The following is a 21,695-nucleotide window of genomic DNA, read 5'->3' as shown; positions in this document are numbered from 1 at the left end:
AATGATCCCCTCTGCACTGTCAGTCTTTTTTAAAAGTCATGTAACCTTAAGCATTTATCATTAATGTTTGAGCTAGGTGTGGTGCTTCACTCAACTACTGACATCCCATGTGCTAAATCTTCTCTTTCTCAGTGTCAAAAGTAAATGGTCTGCCAGTGTGGCTGTAAAGCTGTGATCAAAGGCATAATGAAGAGCTGTATTTGGCCCAGGGAGCATTGCAATCCTGCCTTCTGGAATATAAGTGTCATTGCATTTCACTATCTGTATGGCGCCTTTTCAGATCTAGTGTCTTAAGATACACTGGATGACAAATATTCTTTACTGAATATTTCAGTATTTTCTAACTTTTGAAGTATATATGCAAGCTTTTTCAGAAGAACATATTACCTATTTCCTTATCCTTTTCAAAATAATGACCTCATGACTTTGTGCACCCATAAAATGAAGCCTTCTTGCTAAACATTTTATTCCAAGTAAAATAAAGAGTCATCTCCCAGTCTTTGAAATTTTGTCAACTCAGTACAGTTTAATCAATGATTTGAATTTCCTAAATTTTGCATATTTTACTGAAAATAACTGCACTCTGGAGTATAGGGTTTTTTTTTATATTTTATTGTCTACATCCATACAGAGGAGCTAATATAAAAATTGGAAATGTGACATAATAGAATTAAAGTGTAGTCAAGCTAAGTAATATTTGATATGTTTCTGTAAAATGAAAAGCAAATTTAATTGAAATTAGCTCTTAACTGAAAAGTACAGGTCAGCTCCAGTGACTAAAAATGAAAGTGAATTATGGTACCTACGTGTCTGCTAGCAAATGCAACATGTAGTTAAAGTCATAGACTCCAGGCCTGCCAAAGGAAACCAAAATCCTGAAAGTTCCTGAGTGCATCCAAGGGTATGCATGAATATTTTTAAGGAAAAATTAATATCCATTCCAATGGGTGCGTGTAAGTGTAAGAGATCATGTCAGCATTTACAGAGTATCATAAACAACTATGTCATCAAACAGAAAACTTTAGAAAGCGCCATATTGGTTTGTCTCTACAGAAATAAGAATAAACTAAAAGGAACCCAGACATATTTTGATTACTAAAACTTCTTTGGAAATTTTGAAGCTCTCCAAAAGAAGTTTTAGTAAAACTATAACAAAATTCTCTATGTTAAGTGATGTCATTCTGATGTTTTCTGACTTTCTCAAACACCAGAAAGTTCTTTGAGCTGTACTGCAAGAGCTTGGAATGCTTTTCAGACAGAAGTACCACCAAAGAATTCACATGGAAAGCAATTTCTGTTTTACTTCACTGTTCTCTGCATGACTATTAGCTGAAAATAATTTTTAAAATATTTCTAATTTGTCTCAAAGGGAATGATGGAGTTTTAGGAGCACTGCTAATTTCTTTAATCATTGCCCAAGGCTAACACTAATTTAAAAGTTAACTTCTTCCTAAAAGCTTATTCTTTCTTCAAAAACTATTCTTTATCAGGAAAACTTCCAAGTATCAATGAAAAAAATATGTGTTTATTTACAGTGATCAAAACCTAGCATCATTTACCTTGGCGTAATTTTAGCAGAAACAGTAAAACCTTTTCCAGTATTTTTAAATTTTTTTTCTGCATTAAGGAAAATATATTCTCTGTTGCATTTACCGTCTCAAAGGCCATGTTAATATAAATGCATATCCTGGAGTGAAAATGAATGGATGGGGAAAAGAAGTAATTAACTCTCTGAGTAATTAATTTAAGTCAGGTAGGAGAGGATTTGTTTCCCCCCAGTAATTAGGAAATAAAGCTCATGTCATGGCAAACAACCAATATGCCACAGGAGCTGCAGATATCTTAAGTGTGCAAATAAATTTTATCTAGATGAAGGTTTTTTGCAAAAAATGTTGTGACTGATAAACTCATTAATCACACACAATTACATTTAGGTGATCCAGTGAAGGTGACATCACTTTAGTGCTTCAAAAGTATAAGCACAAATGCACAGAACTCTGTGTGCCTCACTTAGTTGTAGCGCTGTATTTTATTAATACCAACCCACCATGATAACAAGATGTAGCAATGGCTGACTGAAAGAAACAATGAACATGTTATTCATAATTTTATAACATTGAGTGTGCTATCCTAAAGATATTTCAGTTATTTGCATAAAACTGGGGAAAAAATTAAAAAATTTGATGAGCATTACAAAAAAAAGCAGACTCGTTTTAACATTAGTTGATTTTCAGAATGTGGTTTATTTATTTACATTTTTAATAAATTCTCATATGTGTATTAGAATTCAGCTTATTCAATTTTTATTGTCTAGTAGATCCAAAGGACCAATTCTCTAGGGGAAACGAGATGATTTCATGCAACTTTCTGCCAGTACTTTATCATGCTTAGAAAATAGTGTTTCCTGCATCAAACTGTACAGTAATTTCTAATTTAATACAAGAATCTCTTGTAGTGGAACAATCACATCTCTGATGCTATTACACTTTCAGAACAATCATGCTAAGTACAATCACTCATGGACTGTATTGTTAATTTTGTGTTGTACTGATTTTCTGTGTAGGGAGGAGTTATAAACAGATACTGTTAATATATGAGGAGGTAATAGAGTAAGGCTACAAGTTAGAAACAATGAACTACACAAGTAAGGGTGAAATTTAAAATTCCCTGCTAGCCACTAGGTGTAGGACATGCCAAATCTCTGTTTCCAGGTCCACACCATGAGACTATGCCTTCCTTTAGTTAGGGCAGGCTAGACACCATAGACCACACATGGGTACATTCAGGAGGGCATTTAAAATTGAAGGCCTAAAACACAACTTGAATCCTATCCTGCAGAGTTTGTTGTAGCTTCTGATTTTGCAAGAAACATTGCAGACGCCTACTTGATGTACTAAAGTCAATAAATAAATAAAAACCCACTGTTGACTTCATAGCAGTGGCGATAGATTTATCTCAGGATTTTAATCAGACCTCAGGAAGGCAATTTTTAGCTGTGGCTTTGAGTGCTGACTATCTGAAGAGAGTAGCTGAATTCCTCAGTCAAGAGGCCTCTTTGCAAGAAGTTGCCACAGCTCCTCAGGGTTTGGCATCCCAAGGAAGTGGCAGTAGCTAATGAGCAGTCCTGAGTCTGATGTCTGACCTCCAGGGACACACTTAAGTGACCAGCAGCCCCTGTGCTCAGCACAAGGCTGCTCTGCAACACCTTGGGGAGGCACACAAAACCCTCTCTTTACTTGTTATGCCTGAAGGTCAAGGGAGCTGATTGTGCTCCTCCACTCTGGTGAGACCCCACCTGGAGCTCTGTGTCCAGCTCTGGGACCCCCCAGAACAGGAAAGACTTGGATCTGTTATAGTGACTCCAAAGGAGGGCCACAGAAATAGTGAGAGGGAGGAGACTCTTTACAAAGTCTTGTGAAGACAGTCGAAAATTTTGGGATTGTTCAGCCCAGAGAACAGAAGGCTCCAAGGAGAATTTAGTTGCAGCCTTCCTGTACTTTAAGGGGGCTTATAAGAAAGATGAGGACAAATTTTTAACTGGGTCTGTTCCAACAGGACAGGGGGCAATGGTTTTAAATTAAAGGAAGGTCAGTTCAGAGGAGATGTAAGGAACAAAGGTTTTATGATTATGGTAGTGAAGCACTGGAACAGAGAAGCTGTGGGTGCCCCATCCCGGGAAGTGTTCAAGGTCAGATTGGATGGGACTCTGAGAAACCTGGTGTAGTAGAAGGTGTACTTGCCCACGGCAGAGGGCCTGGACCAGATGACCTTTAAAGGACCCTTCCAGCTGAAAATATTCTATGACTTTATGATTCCCTGCCTACCTTTGGCAGCCTGAGTTACCTTTTGTAAGCCAGATACTCACCCATACTTAGTCTGAATCCTACTGAGCAAAGGTCACATTTGCTTCATGTTTTTTCTCTCTCCCCTTCAAGAAACTGTTTTCATGCAAGGCATTTTCTTTTACATTAATTTCTATGAGTTTGTGACAGAGAAAATGAGACTGCAGAAGCTTGCATGGAATTTAGTTTGGAAAATGATAAAAGAAAGGGAAAATTCCCTCTGCTTCAGTACCAAGACTACAGGCAATTTTTCCAAAATGTTTTATTTTGTTTTGTCTCTGGATAGATGATGTTGAAATACTTCAAAACAAACAAACAAAAAATTTACTCATATCAAGGAACTAAAATGTTTCAATTTAGGTCAGTTCCATTTAAAATTGTACGAATGAGTGGAAATATCCGAATTATCATACTAAACCTTTATAGCTTGTGAAAATTGAATTTTTCAGTGACAATTTTTTTAGTCATGAGACCATTTACATCAAGACATATTTTACAGGATCCTAAGAGAATGCATCTAGAAAAAACTTCTCAAGAAAATATCTTGTGTTGGGAAAAGATAAACAATTGACATTATCACAATAAAAACTCTTTTATATTAATTACAATGAAAGTCTTTCAACTTGTCATCATAAATTTTTGTCATCTTGCACTAAGAAAGGTTGTACCTTATGCAAGGTATTTCAGGGGTGGGAAAGGCAATCAGGAGGGAAGAAGGAGAGGAAGGGATGAGTTCAAATGATCCCTATTTAGAAAGGATTAAGGCAATGTTTTTACAGACTTTCAGATCAATTAGGTATCAAAAAAAGGTAATTAAATATAAATATCTTCACCCTCCATAGATTGTAGTGAATATAGTTCCACAAAAGATAGAATAAATTCCCCTTCCTACTATATATTTGGAAAACAAACAAATAAAACCAACACAAAAAAGGGGGCAAAGAAGAAATATACTGTCAGAAAGTAGAACTTTATTTCTTAAAGCTCTTTTTCTCCATATGCTACTTTCATATCACCTTCCCTAGAGATGAGATTTTTTTTCCGTCAAATGAATTGTCTTGACTTTTCATTCTCTCTAGTTTTCTGAAATAAAGGAAAAGAAAATGTTCTTATTGCAGCATTGTTAGTTTTATCCATCTGGAAAGCATAGGTTTTCCTCTGTGGCATCCAAATGACCATAAGAATGGAAACATAATGACAAAGTTAGGTGGTTTAACAAGCTCCTAAAGGGATTTAATTAAGGAAAACCTACTGAGCTTTTAAGCATGTGTTAGCACGAGATAACATAGGAAGAAAAGATCCCTGTACTTGCACCCTGATTTAAGACTTTGAGAACTTGGCACTACGTTCAGTGAACACAGCTTCCACAACCAGAGTAAAAGCATTCTCTGCCCCTTATAATATGAAACATGCAAGGGCGTATCTCATCATTTTGTTCATTGCTGAAAAAATGAATGAGTTAAAAGCACTGAGTGCTTTTAGAGTTTGACCATGGAGACTAAAAATCCATACCATGTTGTGCAAACACGAGTAATCTAGGCCATTGGAAAAAAGAATTGTTTATAAACAAAGGATTTCAAAATACAGAAGCCAAACAGTTCATAGAGGGCTGGAAAAATAGATCATAGTAACTGAAAAATAAGAAAACAAAATTGCCGTGATAAAAAGAATACACAATCTACAGAGATCCTCTAACCATTAATTTATATTAGAATCGCTGGAACAGGTTGTGCAATATGAAACAGATTTTTTAAATCAGCCATCAATGGATACTGAATACCTATACTAGCTACATATGCAACCTGTGAAATCAATCTGTGTGCACTATTAAGATAAAGTTACTAATTTGAAGGGCAAATCTAATACTAAGTGTGCAGTATTTTGATATTCCGTTAACTCTGAGCATACATTACCTTTCTAAAATTAATATCTGCTACCCAGTAATCAACGAAGAGTGTGAAAAACATTTCTGAGAATAACTATCTTAATAACAGAGGCAGTTGTAAAACAAAACATATTTAAGCTGAAAAAGGGATTAAAGGATTCCTTTGAAAGACCAGAGAAATGGAACTTACTCAAATCACAGGATCTAATAGGATCTAATTTTTTTGAAATCTACCAGCTAGACTAATTGAACATTTGCCTGTCTGGAGTCAAGGCTGAGGACTGTTCATGGGATGCAGCAGAGTGAATCGCAGAATGGGGAGCAGACACATGGGGAACAGAGTTTGGGCTGCACACAAACGTAGCAGGACAAAGACACATCTTGTACTGATTTCCAAAAAGCACATGGCCTACATGGCTGTGGAGTGTTATGGGAAAGGTTTACCTGCTTGTCAGCTCTGCTGCAAAACACTATTTATTGTACCTCCTGGATTGACTGCTTCCCAGGTTCATCATCTCCTCTTGTGTGCTGACTGCCCACAGGACTTTACCACAGTCACCAGTGTTATGGGATTGCACCTTCTTGATGAGACTCTCTGCATCTGGGTTGTCCTTTGCTATGAGCTCATCCTCCTCTGTGGAACAATCTGACCTTACTGCTCCCAGGCAATTAGAATTATGCCAAAAGCACTCTTAAATTAAATGTCTCTCTGAGAGGTCAAACCCTAGAGAAGAAAAACCTTCTTGTGTTGCCAATTCAAGAGGAAATGAAGTTGTGTGTTTAATATGCAGCCAAGAGAATGGCTGTGGCACCTCCAGATACTCCAGACTTAGTAAAAAAATCAATTCAGACTGAGAGTGGGCAAATTAATACTATAGAATACAGGCTGTATTGTATAATATGTATAAACACTCAATGCCTTTCTCTACATTTCAGAAAAGATTTAATACAGGAGTCTGTGGTGAGCTGACATAATACTGAGATTTCATTTTATTTTTAAAATACACCACAGATCATTTATTAATACATGAAGCATTATAAATATTTAAAACAGGTCTGTAATTGTCAAAATCAATGCACAAAATATATTAGCTAATTTTTGCACTTAGGCTGTTTATTTGCTTACTCAGGAATTTGGAAAAGTCGAATTCATAATGGATTGCATCAGAAATTTTTTTTCTTCCATAAACATATTTTGTAAACTAAATTATCTGTTAGTAACATAAATCTAGACAGTCAGTTATACCCTGACTTCTCTCTTGCCTTCAAAAACAAACCCAAATCTCTCCACTGTCTAATCCTAGAAATTTTTTGGCTCAGGAAAAGTTTCTCATGAAAGTCAATAGCAACAGCAGAAATCCAGCAGAAATTTTACATGAATAAGGACATTGTGAAACTTATAGATGAAATTTTTCTTGTCATCACACAAAGAAAAGGATAAGAAATTCCCTTTTCTCCTTCTTCATGACTCTTTCAAAAGCTGATGCCAAAGCAAGTTATGAACAATAATATACACAATCTGGAAAAAACTGTACACTTGAAAGGATGTTCAGTTTCTTTTTTCCTCACATCATGACTTGTTTTACAAAACTTAGGTATCATCCTAAGTTTCTTAGTGTGTTACATACAATAACGTAATTATGTTCAGAGGTATGTGCATGTCTATTTTATACAGAGACCTTCTAATATTCATTAACTGTGTTCCTAGGGGATGCACACCCAAGAAAATGTGTGAAGAGAAAGGAGAGAAAGAAGAAAACCTGTCCAAGCCTTCCTAAGCAACAGCCACCCAGCTAATAAATTACAGTCTGTGAAAGGGCACCCACAGCTGTGTCTTTGTATAGCTGCTGGTTCCCAGGAGGCATTCCCTCAGGACTCAGGCAGAACCTGGCATAACTGAACAGGAGGATGCATGTCTGTAAGCCCCACTGAGCCTAAAATAACATTTTGACCCTACATTAAGTTTTAGTAACTCAAACATAAGAAAAATTTTTCACAGAATAACATGTGAATATACTGACTGTCATGGAATGGCAATGATTAAGAGTAGTTAAGATCTGAGCTATTCATTTAGCAGTGTATTTTGATTTCAAAATCCATTTCACTTGTGCACCTCTGGTTGAACTATGTTATGACTTAGTCATTCTTTGGAAGTAGCAGTCACAGCCTTTTCCTTTTGTGTAAGTTATGACCCAATATAATTTTATTCAAAAACTTCAGTGTAAAATATCAACATTAGGAGTTTGAAAGTTAAAAAAAAAAAAACCCAACTCAAAAATCTTTAAAACCTTCCCTTAACTATTGATGTTGAGGTTATAAGGCCAATTTCAATGAAAATCTTAAAACTACTTTTTTTTTCTTATTTTTTTTTTTTTCCCCCAGTATCAATGCAAATCTTTTTCTATAAGGCTTCTGGCAGACAAATCAAAAACACCTGGGATTTGTCCTAGATGATTTCTGGATCTCACTTTCTCCAACACCTCTCACATCTGGTCTGGTTTTGGCTTTTGCTGGTTTCCCTTTGAAGTAACTGCAAAGGCAGTCTGTTCACCCTGTTGAGATTTCCCCAGTCACTACCCATCCCGTGACCCACACGTTCTGTCATCCAGGTGTTATCTTTGTTTCTCAGTACTAAGCTCACTTCCCTAAATCCATTCAAAATGCTGATGTCCAAATTACCTTTCTGGTTTTTGACTGTTGCCATGATGATCCCTTTGCTTCTTCATTTACCTCTTCAGACAGCAAACGTTTTCTGTCTACCTATTTAGGGCTCTTGATTTTGGTGTTAATTGAAGTACTCTTTATGCTGGTAATAACAATAACCCTCCAGAACAATTTTAGCTAATCAAACACATTATAAAACATTTCTTGGAACAAAAAATATTCTAGTCTAGATTAAAACAGTCTAGACCTTACCCACACCAGGGCAAGTCTCATGGCCTCTCCAGATGGAGCTGTTTTCAGAAGAGAGCTTGGCTGCCTGCTCCAGGGGAACAAGTGGTGTGGCACAACAGAGAGAAGCTGGCAGGAGTTGGGGAGCTGCCACTGAGAGAGACCTCGACAGGCTGGAGATAGAGGCAAACAAGAAGTTTGCCTCATGAAGTTCAGCAAAGCAGTTGTGAAGTCCTGCACCCTGGAATAATCACTGAATGCACCAGTACAGGCTGGGAGTTACTGGTTGGAAAGCAGCTGGTGAGACACAGCTGGAGTGCAGGGTCCAGTTCTGGGCTCCCCTGTACATGAACAGCATGAGTATTCCAGAGCAAGCCCAGCAAAAGGCAACAAAGGCAACTAAGGGTTTAGAGCCTGTCATAAGAGGAGAGGCTGAAAGAGTCAGGGCTCTTCTTGGAGAAGGAAAGACTCAGGGGGATCTTATAAATATGCAAAACACATTGATGGAAAGAATAAAGAAGATGGAGTTTGACTCTTAGTTGAGCCCAGTGACAGAACAAAAGGCAAAAGGCCTTTTGTACAATAAACGTACAAGAAATTCCACTTAAATATAAAGGTGATTGATACTCCCTCTCCAGGCTGGGAAGTTGTGGAGTCTCTATCCATGGAGATATCTAAAAACCAACTGGGTATAGCCTAGAGCAACCAGCTGTAGGATCAATACCCTAATTTGAACCAGGGGATTGTATCAATGATCTCCAGAGGTGTCTCTTAGTCTGAGGTTCTTATTCTGTCGAGTCTCTGTTCTAAGAAATAGAAATAATGTTTTAAAAAAAGAAAAAGAAGTCTGAGAGACATCTGCCCCCTAAAAGCCTTGAGGGGAACATAGTGTCCTGTGATATGAGAGGTGATATCAGAGTCCAAAGCATCTGTTTCAGGTCAGGAATACATGACAGTGTTCTGTCTATTCCAGGGAGAGAATCTCTTCAGGGCAAGGCATCTCACTATCCCTGAAACACTCCACGCTAATCCTACCTATTGAATGTTAAAAAAAAAAAAAAAAATTTAAAAAGTGTATTTCTATAGAAAAATCCTGACTTTTCAAAATAATCTGCTACTCTTGTTCCAAACATATACATAGATAAACACCTCATTTTGTCCTTAAGCATGTTCTAATCTTATGTCATTGATCATTATAAAGCATACATATATTCTAAAAGTGCAGAACAAGTTGATTGTAATATAAACTTCCATACATCTATCTTAAAATGTGCTTGTGCTATTACCAAAAGCTAGGGAGGGTTTTTTATCTAGGCTTCTTAACCATAGGAAGCCTTTTCTTCACAAGGTCCACCTGCTATTGGTGAAATGGAAAAGACAGTGTTATGCTACAATATAGCTTCTATAAACAGACACTCTGCATCTCACCCACAATTTTTTTCTATGATCATAAACATAAATTGAAATCTTCCTTCTAGTTAATTTTTCTTTTTTATCTTATTATTTACTTTTTTTTTTTTCCTCAAGATTATTCCAAAAAGCTGTCTCTGGAATGCATTTTGAGATATTCATCTAAATGAATCCATTCATAGAATCATAGAATCATTAAAGTTGGGAAACACCTTTAAGATCAGAACGTCCAACCATAAATCTAACATTGCCAAGTCAATCACTGAAATGTCCCTAAGTGCCACATATACATGTATTTCAAATACTTCCAGATATGGTGACTCCATCATTTCCCTGGGGAGCCTGTTTCAATGCTGGACAACCCCGTGCATGAGGAAATTTTCCAATCTAAACCTCTCCAAAGGGAACTTGAAACTATTTTCTTCTGTGCTGTCATTCATTGAACAGGAAGAAGAGGATAATTCCCACCTGGCTATACCCTCCTTTCAGGCAGCTGTTGAGAGCAGTAAAGTCTCCCCTGCCCCTTCTCATCTCCAGGCTAAATGCCCTCAGCTCCCACAGCTGCTCCTTGTCACATTTCTGCTCCAGACCCTTCACCAGCTCCATTGCCCTTCTCTGGATGGGCTCTAGCACCTCAATGTCTTTCTTGTGTGAAAGGCCCAAAACTGAATACAGGATTCAAGATGTGACTTCACCAGTGCTGAGTACAGAAGGATGATGTGGTACTGCTGACCACACTATTTCTGATCCAAGACAGGATGCCATTGGCCTGCTTGGCCACTTGGGCACACTCTGGCTTAAGTTCAGCTGCTGTTGACCAGCACCCCCAGGCCCTTTTCCACTGGAAAGCTTTCCAGCCACTCTGCCCTCCAGCCTCTAAGTTTGTGTGGTGTTACTGTGACCAAAGCGCAGGACTCACCACTTTGCCTTATTGAACATTATACCGCTGGTCTCAGCCCATAGATCCAGCTTGTTCAGATTCCTCTGCAGAGCCTTCCTAACCTTCCTACCCTAAGAAGATCAAGATTCCTGTCCAATCTGATAAAATCTACAAAGTTACTGAGAGTGCCCTTGATTCCCTCATCAAAGTCATCAATAAAGATATTAAACAGGGCTGCCCCAACACTGAGCCCTGGGAAACGCCACTATTGACAGGATGTCAGTTGGATGTAACTCCACTCACCACCACTCTTTGGACCCAGCCAGTTTGATTTCCATCAAGAGTGCCAGTGCTCACTGTCATCTGGTGCTCACTGTCAGGAGTTGTATTTATTTTGGGCTTTCAAGAATTTTCCCCAGCACGACTATCCTGTTATATCTCAGGTCACCAGGTAGGAAAAAGTAATTTTGCTTTGAAGACACTATCCTGGCACTATCAGGCACAAGAGTCTTGATGTCATGCCTTCTGCATGACATTGCCTTGCTGTGACCTAAAGATTAAATGCCATTTCTGAAGATAATTTAGAAATAGAAATAATATAAGGATATAATAGACCAAAAGAAATAAGTACTTCTCTTTGAAAAAAGTAAATATTTGTTCCTGTAGGTGGATATTATTCTGACTTTTGAGTGAAGAGCACTAACAGCATGAAAGATAGCCAGATGTGCACCAATCTTTTTATGTTCCTGCCAAAGGTTATTAGCAAATGCTGTTCCAGAGGAGTTAATTCACAAGAATTCAAACACAGATAACAGCTGAGAGCAAGCACCTAAAATCATTGCATTGCTTGATCTATTTATGCACATGGAAGTACTCTGCTCAGTTTGAGGAGAAACTCACACACGTTTTGCTGGAGAGGTGCAGTACAGCACCACCCTCTTAATGTTGGCTTTATGACAAGGCTTTCCTCAGAGCAGGCTTCCAGCCAAACTGCTGGAATGGGGAGGCTGAACTGCTGCATCAAGCCAGACACACAACAGCAAGCAAGCTTAGTGCTTCTTTCTTTTTCACAGGTCTGTATATACCTAGCACTCCATGGTCTTCCTTTTTAATCCTTCTGCTCAAAATGCTTCACTTTTTTTCCCTTCTTTTTTTTTATAATTGACATGGGTATCCTAAAGTTGAACATGGTAGAGATACTGTCAACACATGAGATGAGAAAAGGTAGCCTTTCAGGTGGTCTCATTTCTTGCTGTGCAGGCCAAATCCCTCCTAGGGAGGCATGAAATTTTTTACTGACAATTTCCATTTTTTTGAAATTTCATCTCTAAACCTGACCATTCAAATTCCAGTTCTGCATGCATCAACTTTTCTTCTCCCTAAAATATCTTGGAAATTATCCTAAGTTTTATATTTAAAAATGTGACAATTCTTTCAAATATATTATAAATTAGTCAACTGAAACTTTTTGACGGATTAGAGGAAAAAGTGCCAGAAAAGGTATTGCTAACTAGCACAAAATAGATCATTATAACACAAGTCTGTATTTCAGAATGATTCAGGTCTTGTCAGAAATTCAGATAAATGGTGAAACTAAAAAAAAAGAAGCATATATAGAATCTCAGGAAGCAATCAAGCAGAAATTGTAGCTATGAGGTATACAACTGAAGTTTTTCTGGGAAATTAATAAAACTTTAAAGGGCCTTTATTTTATTTCATACAAACTCAACACTAGGCAAATCCCTGAGGTAGTGAAGTTTGCTTTTCTCTTAATTTAGTCATAATCCTTAAGAAGTATTCTCCTAGCAACAAATCCCTGAATGACTGACAATGCAGTAGATTGCTTATTATATCAAATCAATCAATACCAAATGAAATGAGTAAATAAATACTCTGTGGGTGTCTGCAGTCTAAAATCTTAGAAAAAAAATGTTATTTTAAACTTAAATTTAGAGGCTTAAAATATTATCCATTATTCAGAAAATTTAAAAAGGAGTAATTTTAGGGAAGAAACAAAGGGGAAAAGATTCAATCTTTACAGAAGAAGAACAAGCCTCTGAATGTGAGTTTCCCCTCTGTGTGTGATTCAGTCTGGAAATCAGCACACTGAGAAGTCTTGTACTATGGTAGAGGTTCAAGGACAGCACAGCGTGTAACCACCCTAAAATACCCTGCAATCCACCTCTAACAATTCATCTCTTATGCCTTCTGTCTTCAAGCCCATATTATTCTGTATACAAACAATCATCCATAATGTGTAGAAAGCACCCTACGTCGCTGATCCAAAATATTCACACATTACTGTGACAGCATCCAAACAAAGCTGGTTAAAACGCAGCACTCATATGGGGAGAGCAATGTGTCATCAGATGATGGTTTCCAAACATATCTCTGCAATTAATTTTAAATAATTTTATCTTAATAGATGTTAGGAGCAGTCTGAGGTCATCCAGAGACAGAGTAGGGTTTGTGCTGGTCTGAGGAAAGCACATCACACATGGAAAATGGAAGCACTGCTATAGGCTGCACTGCCCTCACCCTGTCTCATCACTTCCATTTCCCTCCATCCTGCCCACCCCAAAATCTGGGCAGTAAGAGCTCCAGAAGTCATGGCCAGGGCTGAGCTCTGGTGAGTTCATGCTTACCTCTTCAAAGGAATGCAGATCAGACTATTGTGCCCTGACACCTTCTCAGCACTCTCACTTTCTATATATGGAAAGCAAAACTGCATGGAAAGACTCAAATGACAGAAATGTCAGGTGCTCATTCCTGAGTGTATCATTCCTACAGACATTTCATGCCCTCCTCATGTCATACACGTGCCAGCAAGGCAGGCTGTCCAGACTGCTGTGTCACAGCAACTCCACTGTTTAATAAAAAAATAATAATCAGGTAATGATTTTTAAAGAGTACCTAGAGTATACATAACCAGCACTACACAAGTGGGGGTCATTAAGGTCAGCATATACCTCTCACAAAAACAGCACGACAAAATGAAAGTTGCCAATGTACATTGGTTAACTTCAATGGAACCCCATTTCTTTCCTCTTTCACCTTATAAATCACTGCACCATGAACAAGGTTTTCCTCTAACATGTCAGGCAGGATGAGGCCATTAGCCCCATCCCAAGCCTCAGGTACAGACTTCACATACTTGATAATGGTCATCATGCACATCTCAGGCAGCAAATATTAGGGAATTTTTGGCACACACAGGCCTCACAGTACTTCAGCTTAATGAACTGAGATAAAAGAGCATAACAGCAACAACTGAGACTCAGCTTAATCAGAAGAAGGCATCCTTAATGAATTTGAAACATTATAGGAACAACATTATATTAACAACAAAAGACAAGACATGGTTGGGGCACTCCTGGGGCAAGGGTTGGTGGCCCTTGGGGGCCTGAGGTGAGGTCCTGGGCCACATTGGAGGATCTCTGGAGCCCATCCAGTGAGGGAGGCCGGATGGAAACAGGTCAGTGGACTCAAGCAGCTGGTGCTGAGGAAATTATTTTCATCCTTCACTAACTCGAGGCGTGTTACTGAAAACTCTGTCCACTCCAGCCCCACAGACTGAGCCCTTGTGGACAGGTGGAGAACACAATTTCTGCTCCCAGAGCAGAGCACATTTGATGATTTACTTTATTCTAAACAGAGTCTGGTCCAAGTACTCTGGGAATGTTTTGCAATCCAAGCAAAGAAAATAAGGAATTTTTTCCTCTGATGCAGATTCCAATACTAGTGAAGGTGTACCCAGTACTCTCAGCCTTTCTTAATTTTGAGTCCAGTTTTGTCTTGATTATTTCAATCTTTGGGATGGAAATGAACCACCCCAAACTTTCCCACTGCCAACAAAGGTAGTAGTTTTTGATTTAGTAATTTTAAAAATTAACACATTCCCTCCATCCCTGTACGCAAAGTGGAAATTAAAAAAGCCTGCATGAAAATACGTGAAGTGCTACTTGTAGGAAATTCTTGGAAGGTACTGGAACCAAGGGATTTTAAAAGCCAGTCTCTATGCAAGAAATTCTGAAAGAAAAACCTGGGGTTGGTTAAATCTCTTTAGAATTCAGGCATGAAATGTCTAGTATTACAGTCCTTGCTTCATACAAGTAATGACTGCTTGGAGAGACATTACAATAATTTCGTTTCCTGAAATTTTCCCCAGTCCATTTTTTAAAACACGTTTTAAATAAGTTATACATTGTTTGTAGATGTCTACCTTTGAAATTTAGAAACTGAGGCAAATAAAAGTTAAGTAAATTGTTCAAGGTCCCATGGAAGTCTGTGTCAGAATTTCATTTTCAGAGGTGAATTATGCTGTGCACGTAACATAAAATGTAGTGGTCCAAGTTGCCATTTAGCTTTTCGTTCTTTATAAAAGCAGGAACTTTTCCTAGGTGAGTAGGGGACACCATATAAAAATAACTGTATTCTGGAGAAATACTCAAAATATATCACATTCTTGCTGAGCCTATGATGGTTCTATTGAGCCAAATTATGGAAGATGCCACTAAGAGAATCCACTGGCAGCATTTCTGGTAGTGCAAACATCCTGATACTAAACCTTCATTGGAAGACAGAATCTCTCATTATTAGCATCCTAGAAGAAAAAGATAGGACAACCTTAAGTGGAATAAAGCAAACAGCCTTATGTTATGGTCAGGCAGATTTTAATATGTACAATTTCTATTATCCAATAATGAATAAAGATAGTGCATATTTAATAAGTAGTTGACCAAAATCAGATGGATGAAAGATAAAAGTTTTAAATAAGTTTAGAAAGTATCTATGTGTAAATTCATACCCCTTGTTCATGCATTTGAAAACATCTAAAGAAATAATTGGTTCTCACAAGTTCCAGTCCTACATCTCACCTTCTCTCACCACTATTTATCACAATGGAAGTAATGATACACAGCCCTCACCAATATTTTCCCTAAAAATATGGGAGCTGATTTGGGAATATACATATTTCTTAAACAGATCTCTTCTTTTGAATAGATGCAACCTTTATTTTTGGAGACATGGTTGCACTCTCTATTCATGTTCATCTCAGAATAAATTTCTGGTTATTCATTACCAAAGCTAGCACTCTTCTGATTTCAGCCAGCTGAGGCAGAACACTAGGCAGAGAAGACCTCAGGGTGCCCTGAGCAAAGCCTACAGGATCCAAGTTCATTAAGTCTCTGCAGAGAGCTCTAACTCCAAAACAGACGTTTTTAAAATTAAAAAAATATTTATTAGGGAAAAAAATGCAGGGTGCTGAGGACAGTACAGTAATTATTTGGAAAGTTTTACTTTGCAAAATGGGGCAGGTGTGGGCAAATGTTTGAGTTTTTAAGTGGTGGGGTGGGTTTTTTTGCAATATTTTTTTGCAATAAGTATTGGGTGAAATTTCTTCATGGATTTGCTTAGTGCAGTGCCACATGCTCATAGTTTGGACTGATGAGGAAACCACATTGAAAGACTGCATCAGGGGATAAAATTTTTCCAGCTGCTGTGGCAATACATTTGTCTGTGCACTGCACTTTACATAATCCTAAAGAATATTACCTGGCTCCAGAAGAAAGAAGAAAGAATATATATTTCCATAATATATTTCAAAAATAAACAAAACTAAAACCTACTAGGCCACTGCTTCTATATGAAACCAGAAGATTAGAACAGAGCATGCCGTTAGGCAGATATACAACCACAGGTGACTGAGACATAAAAGAAAGACACAATCCTGAATTTTTCACTCCTGAAAACTAATTTGAAAAGTCCACTCTACTGCCTTTGCCTTTGTGTCTGAGAATTTACCAGTGTGGCAATGTAAAGCATCATGAAAAACCTTTTTTGTTGAATTGTATTAAGGTTGTCCTCAATTAATTCAAAGTAAATTAGAGATGAACACCACCAAGCAGATGCATACTTAAATAGCCACAAAACCACCCTAGTCAAAAGAAAAGGAGAAATCAATTAATGATACAAATCTTCAAGACTTCTGGAAATCATCAGCTGGTAGTTAATGAGATGAGGACAGAGCTTGACCTACAAGCAAGTACTGGCAGCAGTATGACACCAGCCAAAATGGGATACAAATCTGATCAAGGAAGGCCATGCACCTATTACACCTTCACACTGAATTCAAAGTATTAGAGAGGATCAGATAGTTTTTGAATTTTTTACATATCACATAGCAATCACGTGGAGTCCATAGCTCAGTGGTAATGGTTATAGTATCATGGCTAGGAATTTAAAGCAGGACAGATGGAATTTCCTTCATTTAGGGAATCCCAAAAGTCTGCAAGAAACATTTGACATGCTCAAATGGTTTTTATGAATAAAACACTGTTATCTAACATGAAATTTTGCCATTTCTAGACCAGAACTCAGTGAATATAAATTAGCACAGGCTTTCCTGCAGGAAGTAAAAAATAAATATATCCTGTTAGAACTACAGGGGGAATTTCATGTAGGCAAAATCTAATTACACAAGATGGAGTACAGCCAGTGACACCAAGTAACACACTTACTCTTTTGAAATGTGTAGTAGATATTTTTTTTAATAGTTAAGCTTTCTCTGGGCCTTTCTTTTTATTCATCTGAAGTGCTCATTTGTGCAAAATCAGTTGTAATGGATATAATGAAAATTTACACAGGTCTTGTATAACTGGATTTAATGGCTAGAATCTGAAGTTTAGGTTTGGCCAGCATCAGGCCACAAAGGCACCTTTGTATAGTGTCAAAATTTTTTTTGCAGAAACTGGAGACAAGTGGCAATAAAAATTAAAGTGTTGAGACTGTCTTTTAAAATACTTCACACACTTCATAAATAAAGCTCTGTATTTTTAGAATGTTAATAAAACTGTCCTACTTCTGCCCCTCCGGTTTTAAGTATCCATCGTGTCCCTTTAAAGCAGTGACCCCTGAAAAGGGAAGGAGGCAGAAAGCAAAGCCAGTGCTAGAGCACATATCCTGAAGAAACAAAATCAGAAAATTATTGGAATACCCCACACAGAACTGTTCAAAACCTACACAGCAAATTTCAAAACATCAATTTGTGATTGTGTGCGTGTCTAATGCATACAAATTTACATTGGAAGTTAGATGTGATTTCCACATTGCCCAGCGTTATAGGCAGCTCATTGAGCCCTGTGCCAAATTCAGTGAATTCCGCATGTGTTCAGTGGCAAGCACTGCTGATCATGCAATGGTAGTAGAGGTGCTCTGTACCAAAAGCTGGCATTTCTATTTCTCTGGTTTAATTCCTTCCTCATGCTTTTGGGGTAATTTTGCTGTAAAACAATTTCATTAGCCTGCCAATCAAAGGCAGAGAGAACGTCACAGTGTACAATTAGCAAGAGAAGAAACCCAAGAAGGGTGAGCATAGATGCAACAACTCCTTGTACAGACAGCTCTTTGGCTTATTGATTAAGGCTCCCAGAAAGCAGAAGCAAAGGAGATTGTCTGCAGGAGTATTTGTATTCTACACACTAGCATCAAGAAAACAGTGAGAAAAATCAATCAGAAATAGTAATTTTTTTCTCCACTTTCTAGGTTTTTTTTAATACTTGGAGCAGTGCAAAGTCATGCCCCAGATGTTTTACATTACATTTACATATGGCTTGCTCATCACTTTGTCTTTCCCATCCCAAAACAAACAAAATTCTCTTCCATTTGCTCATAAAAGAAAATTTGTTTGTATCTATATTACATGTGGAAGAGATTCCAACCAGGATGATGCCTGGTTATCTCTGCAAAGCTAAAAAAATCCCCAAATGTGAAGTGATTTTAATACCCAGATCTGACAATAGGCATTTCAGAGTTAGTCTTCATCAGCTTCATCTTGTTCTCTGTTTGAGATTCTTTGTTTTTTAATTGGATTCTCTAAATACATATCCAATAACTAACTGTACTAAATAATCAGTATCAACAAAACAAGTCCGTAAACTGAAACAGTGTTATAAAATCAAATGCATATTCAAGTATCAAAAAAAAAAAAAATGTACTATTGAGTTTTTAATCATCTTCCCACTGTAGCAATCTAACTCACATATATATTTCCATTATTAAATTCAGTTAGTTTAAAAAAAATAACTCTTTTTACATACCAAACTACTATTCTGGAACATGTATTGTTGGGATAAGGGGCATAGTTAAGGTAATACCTTGGGAGAACTCTAGGCAAAACCAGAAAGCAAAATTTGGACCAGAACACTCTCTCTGTTCACAGTTAGTTTGAAGTAGAGTATTTTTATTCAAGTCTCTCTGGAAATTGTTCCTGTAAGCAGAAAATCCACTATTTGACTAACTTCTAGCACTTCAAAGTCTGGGCTTGTGCCACAGGATGAAATAGCTATTGAGTGAGAAAGGGAGCAAAAGCTTTCTGAAGCCACCTTGCCAACATGACTCAAAACAACTATTAAGGGACCATAGCCTATAAAGCTTGAAAGTTAAAGCTCTCATCACACAGAATTTTTTTTTTAACTTTCTACTAAAACTACCAGAAAGCATCATTTAGTTCTTTAGAGCTTCTGGCATCTCCAAACAGCCTGCAACAACCAATTTGTCTTTTGAAGGGCAATGATTTTTTTCACATTTTCGCTTGCTGTAACAGTAAAGATTTAATATAATGTGACCTATGAATACTTTATATTTGTCCTGAATATTAATTTCCATAACAGGAAAATGATTGTGCTGCACAGCCAGTGTATGGCTAGACAGTAGAGAAAATACTTCCACACTAGATAAACAATGTAGCAGACATGGGTATGCATGAGTTTATTTCAGGTGATCAAATGATTAGCTGTTGTTTGAATTCCTGAAAGGAAAGCTGCCATCAACAACAAGGTTTTCTTTTAATTTTTCTTCCAAATAAATAGGTATGTACACAGGAGATTTCCTTTAGTACCATAACATCTGTTTTCAGAACATGAGACAAACAATTAGTCTGTGTTAGCTGTCAGAGGTCTTTAAAGCAAAGTGGGTAACAAAAGAAAAAAGACAGCACTGGAGAAATGGGGAAAACAGACTGTGTATGTGTTTCTGTTTAAACATTTGCCAAGCAGACCTCACCTACATCTTAAACACATGACACAAAAAAGGAGGGAAAATCCATTTCATAAGGAACACTCTGTTTAGGCTTTTTCTTTAAACATGTGTTTATCAAAATTTTTGTATTTGTGCTTATCTATAGAGTTTAGATCTACTACTCATATTTTAAAAACTTTTTGATTGTTCAAAAAATAGTAATTTCATAATTCCACAGCTTGAAACCTGTAATTTTGCCCACATTTTCTCTGTGCCTTGTGTCAGCTTCTCATCTTTCACATGGTTGGCAATTTTCAGCACTAAAGTACGTGTAAATTACTGCTTTTACAAGAGATATTAGCAAGTCATTACTGCCAGTTAAAAAGAAAAAGTAAATATGGAAATAAGAATACTAAAAATACTGTCTTCCCACAGTCCCTGAATGCAAGAAGATTCACTTTTTTCAAAAAATTCAAGATATTCCAGACACTTTATATGAAACAAACAACCACTGCTCTTAAATTCATTAAGTTTTAAGGAAGGATTTGGTGTTAATAGATGTTATCTTCCATCATTATAAAAAAAAATTAAACCCTATTCTGAGACCAATAGATGTTATCTTCCATCATTATAAAAAAATTTTAAGCCTATTCTGAGACCGAGTGGACCAAAATATTAAAATTTATTACAAAGGGGAATCAGTATTTTGAGTCTCTAGATATGCATCCTGAATAACAAAAAAGTGGGGATCTTTTGTTGTGTAGAAAAGCAGTGCCAAAATGTTTTTCAATGTAGAGAAATATGAGGGAATTAAAAGATAAACATGGAAATGAAATCCTAAGGGGGATTTTAGGTAGTTAAGAGTTATGTGGTGATGCTGGCCTTGATATTAATCCTGCTGTTTCTTCTCTATAGATCATAACTTCCTTAAATAGTATTTACATTTGAAACTTGTCTCAAAGTCATCAAGAGCTGTATTATCAATTAAAGTGAACCAGTGCTACCAAACTGCCTACTCTTTTTAATTTTGACAGAAAAGTTTCAGGTGACAGAAATTCAGTGTATTATACAATCTGCTAAAATGTAATGTAATTTCCCAAATTGTTAAAAACAAGACAAATACCAACTGATGTATACCTCTCTAATATTATTTTACTAGTCTAAAGTGCTTGGACCTAACAGGAGATGTGTCTTAGATGTTTTTTATAATGGCCAGTGAATCCATAGGAACTGAAGGGAAGCTGAAGTATTACAGCTGGTGTTCTGAGAGAATGAACAAGATAAATGTACCATGAAAAGGATGGATAATAAAAACACCTCTGTAGATGAAACTGACTTCTTTTGAAGAATATATAAACTTACTAAGTCATAATCATTATTTAAATAGGGAGATCTATGTCATTTGTGGAGAACAAACCACGAATAAACTCTGTGAAGTTTCAGTCCATTACATACAGAGGAGTTTTGTACTATAATATAAATATTATAAAAAATTTAATTGTCCTATTGTACAAATAAGGTGTATCTTAACTCTGACACCAAATCCAGTCACAGTGAGAAAGCATTTAAAACACAAAGTTCTTAACATTTAATTGAAACAAAAAGAATGGCAGCACCATACAAAACATGAGGAGAGTGAATAGTGGTATTTTGCACAAGAAGAAAACATTCAGTGGAACCATTGGGTGTCAAATTTTAAGAAAAGGGAAGCCACAAGTACTTCTCAAAATAATGTATATTTATGGTGTAGAATCCATTGCCACAGGAC

This window comes from Taeniopygia guttata, chromosome 2 (assembly GCF_048771995.1).
Source record: "Taeniopygia guttata chromosome 2, bTaeGut7.mat, whole genome shotgun sequence".
NCBI classification, from domain to species: domain Eukaryota; kingdom Metazoa; phylum Chordata; class Aves; order Passeriformes; family Estrildidae; genus Taeniopygia; species Taeniopygia guttata.
This window is presented reverse-complemented; position numbering follows the sequence as displayed.